At 44.8% G+C, this 16,604-nt stretch overlaps 1 protein-coding gene across 2 annotated transcripts in view; it reads left to right on the top strand.

Annotated features, from left to right (window-relative positions):
- Window positions 1–1,600: 1,600 nt before the first annotated feature.
- The window catches only part of sytl5 (synaptotagmin-like 5), a 189,623-nt gene continuing 174,619 nt past the window's right edge, over window positions 1,601–16,604 (top strand). For both annotated transcript variants that reach the window (XM_048603213.1, XM_048603211.1), the window contains exon 1: window positions 1,601–1,787. The gene's annotated coding sequence lies outside the window, so the exon portion shown is untranslated. The remainder of the gene's footprint in view (window positions 1,788–16,604) is intronic.

Here is a 16,604-nt window from a genome sequence, read left to right as displayed (position 1 = left end):
CAAATGTCATTGATCTCCTAAATGACAACATGCAAATAAAGGTATTATACAATAGCTCCAACAGAGACACATTCCCTTTAAAATATTCATGTAAAATTGCTAAGTTTCACTGCACCAAAACTATTCTTATTGTTTCTTGCAGCAACACTGCAATTTATTACTGACAGCTTCTCTCCAGATGTGGATATAACTTATCGTACTGTTAGTAAACTCTTAAACCTCAAATAGCTGATGGCTAAAATCAAGTTAATAACCACTTCTGTATTAGAACTGCAATATATGCATAAGTTAGTGCTCATGCTAAAGTAGAATTACAACAGATCATTGATATGCTCTCATGAGCTATCAGCAAACTACAGTCACCACAAACAACTCAATTCCATGCAACCATCTGCAAGAAAGGATCACCCACAACAGGGGCATGATACTCAACTCCATCCCCACCACCTTGGTGGGCAGCAAGTTTCGCACTGATTCAAAGGCAAATTTCACATCATTGCAACAATACAAATGACTGTGTCATTAGACAATTATGGAAACGTGATGTACTTCCCACACATTCCCCACCAACCACTCCAACCCGCCCAGTACCTTCCCCTATAATCGTAAAAGATGCCACACCTGCCCACACACCACCTCTCTCACCTCCATTGAAGGTCCTAAACAGTCCTTCCAGGTGAGACAGAGCTTCACCTGCATCTCCTCCAACCTAGTCTATTGCATCTGGTGCTCCCGATGTGGTCTTCTCTACATTGGTCAGACCAAATGTAGACTAAGTGACCGTTTTGCCGAGCATCTCTGCCTGTCGTTAACAGCCAGCCTAACCTTCAATTCACCATCCAATTCAATTCCCCGTCCCACTCCCCCTCCAAAACGTCTGTCCTCAGCCTCCTCCAGTCTCGCAGCGATTTGGAACAGAAATTTGAAGAACAACACCTTATGTTCTGCCTGCACACCCTACAGACCTGAGGACTCAACATTGAATTCTCCAATCTCAAATAACCTTGCCACCCATCTCCCGGCTCCCTTTCCAGCCCCACCTGTTCCCTTCCATTCCAACTACGGACCCTCCCTTCCAGCCACCAACCAGATTCATCCCTCCCAACGACCAACCAGGTCGTACCTACCACCAGTGTCCATCTATCACCAATATTCCACCTTCACCCTCCCAATATGTGCAGCCCCCCCTACACCCACATCCAGTCCTGAAGCTGGGTAATACCCGAAAGGTTTACTGCTTCTTTCCTCCAGATGCTGCCTGGCTTGGTGTGTTCTTCCAGGCTCCTGTTTGTTTACCTTGGACTCCAGCACCTGTTTTTTTTTGTCTCTTAGGTATTTCCAATTACGAAATTGTGGAAAGGGAAAGAGAATATTTGCTTTACAAGCTTGTGCGCGTTGCACGCTCGTGTCAATTACACCAAATTGTGTTCAATATTTCCTCAAATCGAAGAAACAATCCTGTCTCCAGCAACAAGCCGTGTGACTAAAGTTTGGAACATTTCATCCAATGCCAGTAGGATTGCTCGTATCCAGCAAGTCCGAGCTTCTCCGCGGTGCTGAGAACCCGCCCCTTTAAAGGCAGAGATCTCCGATAGTTGCTAGGTTAGTGCACCGACCAGTGTGAAAGGAGGAACACGGAAGAGGAATAAAAGCAATCGCCAGCTCTTTCCATTTAACCCCCAAGAGCTCCGTCACTGCTATTAGCATCCAGAGCTACAAAGCGGCCAGGAACATTACAAGGCTGGATTCACAGTCGCGGTACCTCTCCACATACACTGCGCGATAAGGTAAGAAATCGATGTGGACATGAATTGATACGGTAACACCGTAGTGTCAGCAGTTCTTGCACAACACGTACTGAATCGTACCGAGTTCATTCAGGGTGTGGAACTAAGTGTGAGAGAAAGCAGTGCTCCATGATGATCTGTTGTTTTTTAAAGCCATTATGGACAGTAGTAATAGGAGTGACAGGAGTGGGAAACCCTGAATGTGGAGCCGAAGGCTGAGAAATTCGGAAAGGGTGCATTGTGGACCGTAGTAAAATCGAGATTTGTTAGACAGTTTGGCGGTAAACATTGTGTTTTATTCTGGAAGTACAGTGTGTGATCAGAGCTGTTGTGAATACAACCTGAGTTGGCACTAGGATGTTGGCTGTGTTTTCGTTTACATTGCAGCAACGTTTCCTGAGCACTTGTCAGTCCGCCTGGGCCGGGAGGTGGGGGGAAAGACACAGGAGATGTAGTAGCATCCTGTAACATTTGGACATTGTCCGTTTCGATGAATCCCCGAAGCTCTCCTGTCGGTTTGAACGAGGTTATGTGTTTACTTAGTTGCCTCATGCCAACCAATACTGCAAAATAAATCAAGGACAAAATTCTGAAGTCGCTCAAAGAGCTGAGCCAGTTCCCCACCTGTCAGGGTGAGGACAGTGTGGTGGAATATTACGGCTGGCCAGTGTACGCCGCTCCCATCGCTGCTTCTCACTGAGTTCCCTTACTGTAGTTTTCGTTACTGCTGTTTGGGAGTCTCTCCACCTGCCTGCAGAAACGCCACGGATAAATCGGCAACACATTTGCTAGAGTTGATCCGTTTCCCTGTTATTTTCCTTAAGAATGCAGCCTGCAGTGAATGGAGATTTCATGCCACCTGTACGTGGTTAAACTAACAAATGTAAGGAACACGTTGGAAATACATCGAAAAGATCCCTGACACCTGTAAAAACAAAGGTTTTTGGTGCGGAACCCTTGTTAAAATATCCCAGTCATCTTTTCTCTCTCTGGATGGTGATAGAACCACAATGTTCAACTTTCTCTCATTTACCATTCCAAATGTATTCAGGAAAACATTGTGTACTTGTATTTTTTTTAGATTAAAAACTTATTGGCTGTCTTGAGCCTAAGTGGTCCAAACATTCCCTTTCTACTTACCTTCTGATCGCCACTTCCCCATCCCAAACCATCTCTCCCTCTCCCACTCGTTGCATTCCATTTGCTGCTTCCAGCCTCTTAGCTTCTGCCGGTCCCTTTGCTGCCTCCTACTCGCCTGCCTTTCCCACATTAGGAGGAAGGCAGGAGACAGGGAGAGCAAGCCAGGCTTTGGATAGGGTGAGAAAGCTGGAATTAATAAACTGGAGGGGTTGGCGAAGGAGATATCAGGAGTGGTGGTGATGAGTGAAAGGGTTTTGAAATCAGGATGCTGATTGGGAAACAGAGAGCAAGATGTGGCAAACAGGCCAGAGGGAAAGGTTTGGAAAGGGTGATGGGTGGGTTGAGTGACAAGATTCCAATAGGGACAAAGAGTAGGAACCAGCAAATGGGAGTAAGGGGGAAGAGAGTCAGGATGGAGTGTAGTGGTTGGAATAGGGGCTGTGAGCAGGAGGGAGTGGGGAAATTCAGGAGGAGCTGCGAGCAGAGATAGTAGGAACTGCAGATGCTGGAGAATCCGAGACAACAAGGTGCAGGGCTGGATGAACACAGCAAGCCAAGCAGCATCATAGGAGCAGAAAGGCTGACATTTCGGGCCTAGACCCTTCATCAGAGAAGTGGGCGGGGAAGGGGGTTCTGAAATAAATAGGGAGAGAGTGGGAGGCGGATAGAAGATGGATAGAGGAGAAGATAGGTGGAGAGGAAACAAACAGGTCAAAGAGGCGGGGATGGAGCCAGTAAAGGTGAGTGTAGGTGGGGAGTTAGGGAGGGGATAGGTCAGTCCAGGGAGGACGGACAGGTCAAGGGGGCGGGTTGAGGTTAGTAGGTAGGAGATGGGGTGCGGCTTGAGGTGGGAGGAAGGACAGGTTAGGGAGGCGGGAACGAGCTGGACTGGTTTTGGGATGCGGTAGGGGGAGGGGAGAGGAACAGTGAAGAAACAGACTGAACATGCACCATTGCAATACAGTAATCGGTGCATGCTCGGTAATTTTGCTAAACTAAAATGATGTCACAGCCAACAACATTATTCGAGTGAGTTTCCCAGTTGACAAAATGTATTATTGGAACATGCTTTAAACAATGGATATCTGCATTTTCATGATTTTAATTAATATTTGCGGCACTTGCAATTTTTCTAAAGTCTAATCCCCAGCATAATGTTCAACAGAAAAGGTTTGCATTTATATAGTGCCTTACTCAACCACCAAGCATCCTAAAGCACTTTGAACAATTTAGTACTTTTGAAAGGTAGCCACAGTTGTAATGTTGGGAACATGGAACACAAATTGATCCAGGCTTAATGAAGTTATAAACATGTCTTTGTGATATTGATTGTGGTCGAAGTATTGGCTAGGGCACCAGAGATAACTGCTCTGTTCTTCACAATATCACCATGGGATCTTTTAGTCTAACCAATCAGGCAGAAGGTGCCTTAATTTAATTTCTCATCATAATTGTGGCACCTCTGATAGTACAGTTCTCCCTCAATACAGCACTGGAGTCTCATCTTTGATTTTTGCTCTCAATCCCTGGAATAGGACTTAAACTCTGGGATGAGAATGCTAGCCACAGAGCCATGGCTGAGACATTAACAAAATTGTAATAGTGTTCTTCATAAGGATAATTTTGTTACATGTAGCATAAGAAACGTTACATAGAGCTAGCTTAAAACAAGTGCAATAGATTCAAATACTGTAGAAAGCCATTTAAACAAGAGATAAATGCCATGACAATGTGTAACAGGATGTGATTGTTGCAGGTCCAAATATTTCATGGCACCAATCCTTATAATTACAAAGAAAGTAATAATGGAACAATACTTGCCAATGAGTGAGTCAATGTTTTCCTAGCAGATGGTGGCTATCTCTGCGTTTGGGCTTCTGCATATAAAGGCAGAGTTTTAAGTTATTGAGAGAATTTTATATGGAGTACAAATAGAGCATGAAGCTTCACAAATGTTCCCTGTGGATTTTTCAGATTGATAGAGAACATTATGGCCCAGCTGCAACAATTCTTGTTTTCCTGAAAAAAGCAGCTTAATTTGCAGTGCTACTTCATTTTATATCATTAAAATACCCAAAATCTAACATAAAAAAAAATTCGGGTGTGCTCCCACTGGGGAGCCACACGTGGATATGAGGATTGAAGAATCAATAGATGGTGTCAGCCCATTGCTCAGGGCAATTACTGTGAACACACCTTCCTTACTGGGAATGAAGGGTTGCTGAACAGATTCTACAGTCCATACTCTCATGCTGTTTTTAATGAGAAAAGATATAGCCCAGTGGGATGAAACTATCTATTTTTAAGCAGGAGAAAACTGGAAAGAGAAAACAAGGGTGAATAATTTTAACATTTGAGCAAGACCATTCAGGAATCTTAAATCCCTAAAGTGTGGAAACAGGCCATTTGGCCCATCAAGTCCATGCTGACCCTCCAAAGACCATCCCACCCAGACCTATCCCCCTACCCTATCCCTGTAACCCTGCATTCCCCATGGCTAATCCACCTAACCTGCACCTCCCTAGATGCTATGGGCAATTTAGCGTGATCACTTTACTTAACCTGCATGTCTTTGGACTGTGGGAGGAAACCCACACAGATATGGGGAGAACATGCAAACTCCATGCATACAGTCACCCAAGGGTGTGAGGCAGCAGTGCTAACCACTGAGCCACCATGCCACCCCTAGTCAAATCAGGAGTTAAATAAGAAAGCTTTTTTTTAAATGCAGTATAGCTCCAAGTAGTGGAAACCTGGATCTGTACCCCCATTAGACTGTCGATGCTAAATCAACTAACGTTTTCAAATTTGGAAGTGTTAAATTTTTGATGGGTCCACATATCAAAAGATAGGGATCAGAAATGGATCGGAGTTCATTGGCGGAACAGACTCAAAGGGGTTATGGTCTACTCCTGTTCCTAGGAGAAAGATGGCATTTAAATGAAAATGGATAGGTTAGCAGTAACTGAGAGACCCTGTGCCAAAAGTGGGCCTTGAGGCTTTGCATTAGATATATTGTGATCATGTTCTGATGATGGTTAGAGCCTGTGTTTCTCAAGCAATGGACACTACCTTTATTGAGTGTTTGCAGCATGTTATGTTTTAGTTTCCAATTCCCAGCATCCACAGTATTTTGCTTTTTGTATGTTGTGATCATATCAAATTTACTTGTGCCAATGTAAATCTAATGCTCGGAATCCCAATCTTCATACCTCCAATCAATTTTACTTATTGTGTGGTTTTATTTTGACAGATTCAATTTAAGAATGCAATCTACTTCCATGCTGTATGCTTTTATCTTGACATTCAGTTTTAAGTATGTAAATATTATAAAGCTAAACCAAATGTTCGGTTTATATCTGGTGTGGGACTAATCCACCTACTTACTAAGTAAACTGTTGCTTCAGTAAGGAGGCACAAATCTCCATGTTTACTGACGTTAATGAACCGCAAACCCCAGTACTTACTGACAATCAAAATATGACAAAAATCCATTTTCTTCAAAATTTTTATCTTTTGGAATATGTTCTACATTAAAAGGTCAAGTTCTCTCTTGTCTTCTTTGGAAGCAGAGGTTCCTTTTTAATAGCAATCTCATGGACTATCACATTTTGGATCAATCAATACTGCGGGAAAATGGAGCCAGTTAAGAATATTGAATTCAATATAATTCTCTGGTAAATAGAAGCAAATAACTTCCATTTTTTTCAGTGCATTTCACCTCCTTGGAATACATCACAAAGTACTTAGCAGCCAATATGTTTTTAAACCATAACACTCATGCAATAAAGATGAATATGGCAGCTGATTTGCAGACACTAATGTTCCAGAAAGGACCAAAAAATCTGATGGATGGCATTAATTGAGGAACACCAGGAGAGTTGTCCTGCTTTGGACTGGTGTTTGTTTCATTACTGACACAAAGATGCTTCTGAATCATGGTAGTGTGTTTCAGTGAATACACTGCTTCCTTCATTGGTCTAAAATTTATTGCTGAAAATAACAGAGAGGCTAATGGCACTCAGTGTTGCCGTGCACAAATATTACAGCATTTTCCGAGGAGAACAGGTATACAGTTAGCATGGAAATCCATAAGTTGTAATCCAGTACACATTATTCTACTGATGTAGAAGGAACTGCAGATGCTGGAGAATCTGAGATAACAAGGTGTAGAGCTGGATGAACACAGCAGGCCAAGCAGCATCAGAGGAGCAGGAAGGCTGACGTTTCGGGCCGAGACCCTTCTTCAGAAATGGGGGAGGGGAAGGGGGTTCTGAAATAAATACGGAGAGAGGGGGAGGCGGATAGAAGATGGATAGAGGAGAAGATAGGTGGAGAGGAAACAGACAGGTCAAAGAGGTGGGGATGGAGCAGTAAAGGTGAGTGTAGGTGGGGAGGTAGGGAGGAGATAGGTCAGTCCAGGAGGACAGACAGGTCAAGGGAGCGGGGTGAGGTTAGTAGGTAGGAGATGGGGGTGGGGCTTGAGGTGGGAGGAGGGGATAGGTGGGAGGAAGGACAGGTTAGGGAGGCGGGGACGAGCTGGGCTGGTTTTACTGGCTCCATCCCCGCCTCTTTGACCTGTCTGTTTCCTCTCCACCTATCTTCTCCTCTATCCATCTTCTATCTGCCTCCCCGTCTCTCCCTATTTATTTCAGAATCCCCTTTCCCCGCCCCCCCATTTCTGAAGAAGGGTCTAGGCCCGAAACGTCAGCCTTCCTGCTCCTCTGATGCTGCTTGGCCTGCTGTGTTCATCCAGCTGTACACCTTGTTATCTCACATTATTCTACTATCTGATTTGTATCTAACTCACCATTTGAACACTGTAAAGTTGCTGTACATGTGTAATGACCACAAATTAAATTTGCCACAGACTTTACATATTGTCCATTCAGTTTAAGTACCTTTTTAAATGAAGGGATAAGAATTAGCTTCTACTGTATGTCCACTTCCTTGACACTGAAAATTAACTACACCAAGCATGGAATTTCATTTTTTCAGATTGATTTTGTTTGTTGAGGTTTTGTTTATATACTTTTTACATCTTCTCACACTCACTCTCAACTTAATTGTATATTGCAAGACCTGAGCGTTTTGTAATACTGCCCTTTCTGCTGTGTTCAGTTGGAGAGGTGTCAATGAAGTTATTTAATAATGGCTGCCTTCAGGTGAGCGCATGGTGAATCATTTCTCAATGCAATACACAAGACCAATCTTTCTTTCCCAATCTCTTTCTCTTTCTCTTTCTGAGAGATAGTAAAAACTGCCAATGCTGGAGTCAGAGATAACACAGTGTGGAGCTGGAGGAGCACAGCAGGCCAGGCAGCATCAGAGGAGCAGGAAAGTTGACATTTTGGGTCGGGACCCTTCTTCAGAAATGGGCGGGTGAAGGGAGCTCAGAAGTAAATAGAGATAGGATGGGTGGAGCTGGGGAAGGTAGGTGGGATGGAGATAGGTGAGTGCAGGTAGGCAGTGGTGGGGATTGGTCAGTGAGATGGGAGGAGCGGATAGGTGGGAGAGAAGATGGACAGTTGTGTCAGGTCAAGGAGGCGGGGATGAGAGGGAGGGTTGGTCATGGGATGAGGCCTGGGGTGGGGAGATTTTGAAACTGGTAAAATCCACATTTAGGCCATTGGGCTGTAGACTCCCAAGGCGGAATATGAGGTGCTACTCCTCCAATTTTCGGGTGGCGTTATTGTGACACTGGAGGAGGCTCAGGATTGACATGTCACCCAGGGAGTGGGAGGGGGAGCTGAAGTGGTTCATGACTGGAAGGTGTTGTTGCTTGTCGCAAACAGAGCGCAGGTGCTCTACAAAGCGGTCTGCAAGCCTTCGCTTGGTCTCACCGATGTAGAGGAGGCCACATCGGGAGCATTGGATGCAGTCGATGTTATCTCTTTCTCTTTCTGTACCTGATTTGGCATTGACTTCATCAACTCAAATTTATATTTCCTCACGGTCCTTCTTATTATTTCACGATGTTTCAAACAAATTGGTTCAGGCAGTAAAGCTACTTGCTCACTCTAAGCTTAATATTTCCATCAATATTGAATATGGACAGTCTAAGTCATAATGGCATCATAACCAAGCCTTAGCTCATTTGACACAATGATTTTGGAGCCCTCTTTTTAAAGGGTTAAACATCTTCGGTGTAAGCATTTACACTAGTGCACTAATGAGTAAATATAAATTTGAACTAAATACTTTCTTTTATTTAATTGGATTCATATTGGCTTACAGCATAACTGTCAAAGTTGAGGTTGGTGAACTAATTGATTGAGGTACATAGATAACCCCCACAGTGAAAAATGTGGCTGTATTTCCTCAGTGATCAGTTTACTATCATTACTACGTTTGTGATTGTTGTAGATATTATAAATTGACTAATAGCATTTGAATATGCAGTCATTACTTTGGAAAAAAAATCACAAACAATGGAATTGGCACACAAGATAGTTGCTGGTTCTATTGAAGATCGTCACATATGGAGTAGTGATTACTTGTTGCAGTTGAATATCTTGGTTCTTAATATCATCCTTTTTTGATTATGATACAATTTAAGTCAGTCTGGCAGCTGTTTGTTATCTGTTTATATAATTAAGGAATCTTGCTAAGTAAGTAAGCTTTGAATCGAAAGGTCAATAAATTGGCACTTGTAGCATTTTACTTACACCTCACTTCTAAATCAAGTGGGTGAAGCAAATTTACAACCCATGATTTTAACTGTCACGACTTGAAAGAAAGTCGGTCAAGGGTGCAGTTATGTCATGGGTGAAATTTAGTGTGAATGATGGGCCTAACATCCACCATTTCGAACCTGTTGCACACCCACTGACCCTATCCCTGGGAATGCAAAGATAATTAAATTCCTAATTGGCAGTAACCTGCTGCTGGGGTACCTGGCTTCATGGGGCCATGTAATTGCAGGGGGTTCCCAGTAAGATAGAAATCCCACACCAGAGAGCTGCCAGCCAGAGGCCAGCAACGCTCCATTACCAATACAGCCGCTGGGAAAGGGATCATATCGGGCCACGAGAAATCCCAGCAGGAATTACTTGTCAGTATCCTCACATGGTGAGTCCCAGGCCCATCATCAGTTTCAGGATGAGGCCATTAAGTGGCCTCAGAACCCACTTCAGGGGAGACCATTAAATTCCACTAATGTAAGTCGGCATCTCTCCTGCCGTCTCCTAATATTAATCTCCCTTTCTAAGTAGGACACTTCCAGGAAAGAGCAAGCACCCACCCTGATCACACAGATCAGGTCCAGTGTATTCATTAGGAGCTGATCGCTCAACCTGAGGTCTGAGCTATGGCGGGGTGCAGTGCTCTGTAGATCCCCAACTCATGACAACCAGTAAAAACTGACTAGGGTCCCTCATCCCAGTCCAAAAAAGATGGATTGCTTTTAAACAACTTGGGCTTGGAGGGACAGGCATTGACATAGAGAGACAGACATGCTTCTCTGATCCTCACAAGGGAGCTCTGGGTCTTGATTTCCATGAGCTTTCCCCACCCTTGGCATGTTTATTTTGATTTATTTCATAGTGTTGTATACTGTTTGGACTGTAATTCCATACTCACATTCTAGAAAGTATCTTTTATCTCGATATAAAACATCCATTTGGAGAATGCTGTTGGATCTGTTTGATTTTATTTAAAATAAATTATGTATGCAAACTGGAACAAAATGCGTTTCAAAGTTTCTAAGAATGCATACCATTTGGTTTTAAATAGCTTTGCACAGCTAATGTTGAAGCTAAATGTTAACAACTCAGACCAATATTTGTACTACTACCACTGGGGTAATTGAAAGGGCACATTTTAAAAATAATAATAATTCATTTGAAATCTGTTGCAGTTATATAGCAATAGATGTCTGTCCAATGCTTTTGCTGGTGTAAATGTAGTTGGTCCAGAAGAACAGGGGAGTCTTTCCATGTGTCCTGGCCAACATTAATCAATGAACCAATGTCATTAAATAGATTGTAATGAGATAATGGGGGGAGGGGTTGCTAAAAGTTCAGGTTGCCTCACTCAAACAAATTTGTTGTCTAATTTACAATGGTGCCTTCACTTCAAAAATTAGCTAACTATTCGTAAAGTACTTCAGGGCATTCTAAGGTTGTGAAGGGCACTTTATAAATGAAAGTTCTTTCTCTCCTTTTTCCTTAAGTGAACTGGCACTGACCGCTGTTAATTCCTGTACATTTAAGGTCAGTTTCTGGGTAGCTGATGAGAAAGGAATTCCAGGAATGCTATGGGTGTGTCTCATGTTATGAGGTAACCATATAGCAAAGATGCAGGTAATTCTGCTCTTTGTCAAAGATTTGTTACAACGTAAATTAATCCAGAAATAATGTTCAGAATATATGTTACATCCAATTTTCACAGAAGGTTCCTCTTTTGAAACTTAAGAATAATTATTCTCAGTAAATTATTTAGCATCTGTATAGGAACAGACAAATTGACATTTTGGATAGGATTCTTCTTCAGAAACACTGATGGATAAAGTGGGCATTTACACTGAAACATTAAATAAAAATGCTAACCCGTCTTTTCATTTCACAGAAGCTCGCTGACTAAATTTTCACACTTTTTCTTTTGCTCAAATTCCAACACTTAGAGTTTTTGGGCATAGGTTTACATGGGTTGAAAAGTGAACTGAAATGGTCCTGATAAACATTGGATAGTTTAAATGGGGAATGGGGCTAAAGGGTGTAGTCTGTTGAGTTGCCAGAAGAATCCCAGGGAGCAGAGGCAGACAACTGGGAAGCAAACGGTACAGTTACAGCGATAAGAATAAGAGGGTCAAGGAATGCCTGTTGTTGCGAGAGTTCTTTTATTCATTCATTGGATGCGCGTGACACTGGCTGGGCTAGCATTTATTTCTCTTCCCTGGCAGCCCTGCAGAATGGTCTGGTTTGCTCCCTTCTTGATTTGCTGTAATTCTAGGACTGTAGAGACACCTACAGTGCCGATTGGAATAGAGTTCCAGAACCTTAACCCAGAAACAGTGAAGGACTAGCAGTATATTTCCAGGTCAAGATGGTTTATGATTGGAAGAGACCTTGCAGGTGTTGGTGTTCCCAAACATCTGATGCCTTTGTCCTTCCAAATGATAGAGATCGCAGGTTCAGAAGGTGCTGTCAGAGGGTCCTTGGTGAGTTACTGCAGTGCATCTTGTAGGCAGTGCACTCTGCTGCCACAGAGTGTCAGTGGTGAAGGGAGTGAATGTTGAACATAGTGGATGGGCTGCTCGCTCCTGGATGATTCTGAGCTTATTTAGTGTTGCTGGAGCTGCACTCATCCAGTAAAGTGGAGAGTATTCCATCACACTCCTGACCTGTGCCTTTTAAACTGTGGACAGGCTTTGGAGGATGGGAGATAAGTTACTGGCTGCTGAATTTTCAGTCTCTGACGTGCTGTTGGAGACACAGGATTTGTATGGTGTGTCCAGTTCAATTTCTAGCCAATGGTAACCCCAGGATCTGACAGTGGGAATTCAGTGATGGTAATGACATTGAATGTCATGATGCAATCGTTAGATTCTCTTTTATTGATAGTCATTGCCTGGCACCAGTCAATAACTGCTCAATGTGTGTGAAAATTTTTTTTTTATTTCACATCACTCTTGCTTCATTTACATGTCACTTTATATGAATCATCTGATGAAGATTCCAACCATTCAGTATGATAGTCCTCTGCAGTCACAAACTTATAATGCTTCATGTCCATTTTAGTGCGATATCTGTATTGGGCAGATAGTGGAGCAAACCATGGTGGGGTGCAATAGATCACCATCCTCTTGCAGCACTGGAACCGGGTTCTCTTGTGCTGCACAAAGACACTAACATCTGCTGCTGTCTCTAACCATGTGGTCTTAGATAGATGGGATGGACCCTCTGGCCATCCCTGACTAAGAAAACATCCCCTGTTCCCCAGAATGGCCTGGAGGAGAACCCCCAGTGAGATATCATTACTAAAGCCATGAGGTGACTTTCTGAGACATCTCCCAGGGGTGGGTGAGAGTGACAAATAGTCTGCTGTTCCTAGGTTAGAGAATGAAGGGATGTCCAAGTGACTTTAAATGTGGTACCCAGAACTTCAAACCAGAAAGTAGGTAGGAACTTCCCGCCTGCCCAACCCAAAAGATTTGGAATTCCACTGATGCATACACACGAGCTGAAAAGTACAATACAATATGACTGATTCTAAGGAGAGGAGGCCCCCCCCCACTTTCATATCCAATGCCGCACGTCAGCCGCAAAATGGAAGATTCCACCCCTTTGATTAACTATTGTTTGGAGGGAACTGACAGTTACTGACTACACTAGACATGATGATAATCTACAATATTACTGAAGAAATGTTACATTCGTAACACTTACGTTAGTGATAATAGCACTGAGCAAAAATTGCAATTAAAATGGTAACTGCTAAATGGCTGCTAATATTCTGATAATAATCATGAAGTATTATTATGGTTTGTTAGGGAGACTCACTGATTATTCATTGTGCTGAAAAATAGAATATTGTTTCAGAAGTTCCTTTAGAAAATGTGAGAATTTAAAGGAAAGTTGGGGTGACTTGTGAGACCTCCTTACTGGCAACTGCGGAGATGAAAGGCACAATTTAACCTTTGGCTAATCTAGTTTAAAATTTAATTCAAATACTAAACATATGAATACAACATAATCTAAAGCAATGATCCTTTTCCAAACATACATATGACACTCTGCACACATTTTGAAGAGCTCTAAATACCAACCAATATATTCTGTACCTTTCCAAAAAGTATCATTCATGTTTTACCTCCATCTCTAGGACATGCCAAATGCTTCATTCAATATATTGATGAAGTCAAGCCTCATTGGTATTAATTTACAAAATCCACAAACCCACAAACAGTAGAATAAACAAATGCGCAATTAAACTCTGTTCTGGGGGTGATGAATATTGGTTAGTATTGTGTAATCTCTTGTTTCCCACTTGAAAGTCTGGTAGATACATCGTGCATCCAGATACCAAGTTGAATCAATTTTGAGGCGTGTCTTTAAATGTATATCCAGAGTAGTTGGGAGATTGTTTAGAAGTAGAGGAGGCCTCTTTCAAAACACAAGTTTTATTGAGCGTTTCTGAAGAAGCCTGATGTGCTTGGGGTGTTTTTCTTGATCTCACACAAAAAATCATTTGGCCCATTTCTGGTCAAATAAATGGACGAATGATTTTCCTGCCACTATCCAATGAGTGACTGCCATTTATCACTGATATTGAAGCTGCAACATCCAACAGTCACATAGAGCAGATTCCTCAGGAACATTGCTGATATTGGCCTTCTTGATGCCTGCTTCATACACTTGCCCCTCTGTGTTCTTTAAATAGTTCCATGTAATTTTCCAACCCCCTAAACTTTGTTTACTGTACTCCGCCCACCGCCGACACCGGCACAACTCCGCCCACCGCCGACGACGCTCCGCCCACAGCCGACGCCGACGCAGCTCCGCCCACAGCCGACGCCGACACAGCTCCGCCCACAGCCGACGCCGACGTAGCTCCGCCCACCACCTGCACAGCCAGCAGCTCCAGAGGAGACAGCAGCACCCAGCCCTGCCGAGTCTTCACCATCCCCCCAGACCTACCCCTTACTGAGGACGAACGGTCAGTCCTCAGTAAAGGGCTCACCTTTGTCCCCCTCCACCCACAGATCAACGAATACCGCTCACGCTTGGACATAGAGCAGTTTTTCCGCCGCCTCCGCCTCCACGCTTACTTCTTCAACCGTGAACCTAACCCTCCCTCTACTGACCCCTTCTCCCGCTTCCAACACACCCCCTCCTCCTGGACACCACCCCAAGGCCTCCTACCCTCCCTCGACCTCTTCATCTCCAATTGCCGTCGAGACATCAATCGCCTCAACCTCTCCACCCCTCTCACCCACTCCAACCTCTCCCCCGCAGAACGTGCAGCCCTCCGCTCCCTCCGCTCCAATCCCAACCTCACCACAAAACCCGCGGACAAGGGAGGTGCAGTTGTAGTATGGCGCACTGACCTCTACATCGCCGAGGCCGGACGCCAACTCTCCGACACCTCCTCCTACCGCCCCCTTGATCATGACCCCACCCCTGAGCACCAAACCATCATCTCGCAAACCATCCACAACCTCATCACCTCAGGTGACCTCCCACCCACGGCCTCCAACCTCATCGTTCCCCAACCTCGCACTGCCCGCTTCTATCTCCTTCCCAAAATCCACAAACCTGAATGCCCTGGTCGACCCATTGTCTCCGCCTGCTCCTGCCCCACCGAACTGATCTCCAACTATCTCGACTCCATTTTCTCCCCCTTGGTCCAGGAACTCCCTACCTATGTCCGTGACACCACCCACGCCCTCCACCTCCTCCAGAACTTCCAATTCCCCGGTCCCCAACACCTCATCTTTACCATGGACGTCCAGTCCCTCTACACCTGCATTCCCCATGCAGATGGCCTTAAGGCCCTCCGCTTCTTCCTGTCCCGCAGGCCCGACCAGTCCCCCTCCACTGACACCCTCATCCGCTTAGCCGAACTCGTCCTCACACTCAACAACTTCTCTTTCAATTCCTCCCACTTCCTACAGACAAAGGGGGTAGCCATGGGTACCCGCATGGGCCCAAGCTACGCCTGCCTCTTTCCTGCCTCTTTGTAGGTTACGTGGAACAATCCCTCTTCCGTACCTACACCGGCCCTAAACCCCACCTCTTCCTCCGTTACATTGATGACTGTATCGGTGCCGCCTCGTGCTCCCACGAGGAGCTCGAACAGTTCATACACTTCACTAACACCTTCCACCCCAACCTTAAATTTACCTGGACCATCTCTAACACCTCTCTCCCCTTCCTGGACCTCTCTGTCTCCATATCGGGCAACCACCTCGAAACCGATATTCATTTCAAGCCCACCGACTCCCACAGCTACCTAGAATACTCCTCCTCCCACCCACCTTCCTGCAAAAATGCTATCCCCTATTCCCAATTCCTTCGCCTCCGCCGCATCTGCTCCCAGGATGAGGCATTCCACTCCCGTACATCTCAGTTGTCCTCGTTTTTCAAGGACCGTAACTTCCCCTCCTCGGTGGTCGAGAACGCCCTCAACCGTGTCTCCCACATCTCCCGCACCTCATCCCTCACACCCCGTCCACGCAATAAAAACCAAAAAAGAATCCCCCTCGTCCTCACGTACCACCCCACCAACCTCCGGATCCAACGCATCATCCTCCGACACTTCCGCCATCTGCAATCCGACCCCACCACCAAAGACATCTTTCCCTCCCCACCTTTATCTGCTTTCCGGAGGGACAACTCTCTCCGTGACTCCCTTGTCCGCTCCACACTCCCCTCCAGCTCCACCACACCCGGCACTTTTCCCTGCAACCGCAGGAAGTGCTACACCTGCCCCCATACCTCCTCCCTCACCCCCATCCCAGGCCCCAAGAAGACTTTCCACATCAAGCAGATGTTCACCTGCACATCTGCCAATGTGGTATACTGCATCCGCTGTACCCGGTGTGGCTTCCTCTACATCGGGGAAACCAAGCGGAGACTCGGGGACCGCTTTGCAGAACACCTACGCTCGGTTCGCAACAAACAACTGCACCTCCCAGTCGCGAACCATTTCAACTCCCCCTCCCATTCCTCAGAC

The sequence above is a fragment of the Rhincodon typus genome, chromosome 11, assembly GCF_021869965.1.
Source record: "Rhincodon typus isolate 14 chromosome 11, sRhiTyp1.1, whole genome shotgun sequence".
Classification (NCBI taxonomy): Eukaryota; Metazoa; Chordata; class Chondrichthyes; order Orectolobiformes; family Rhincodontidae; genus Rhincodon; species Rhincodon typus.
The sequence above is the reverse complement of the archived record's forward strand: the minus strand, read 5'-3'. Positions and strand labels throughout refer to the sequence as shown.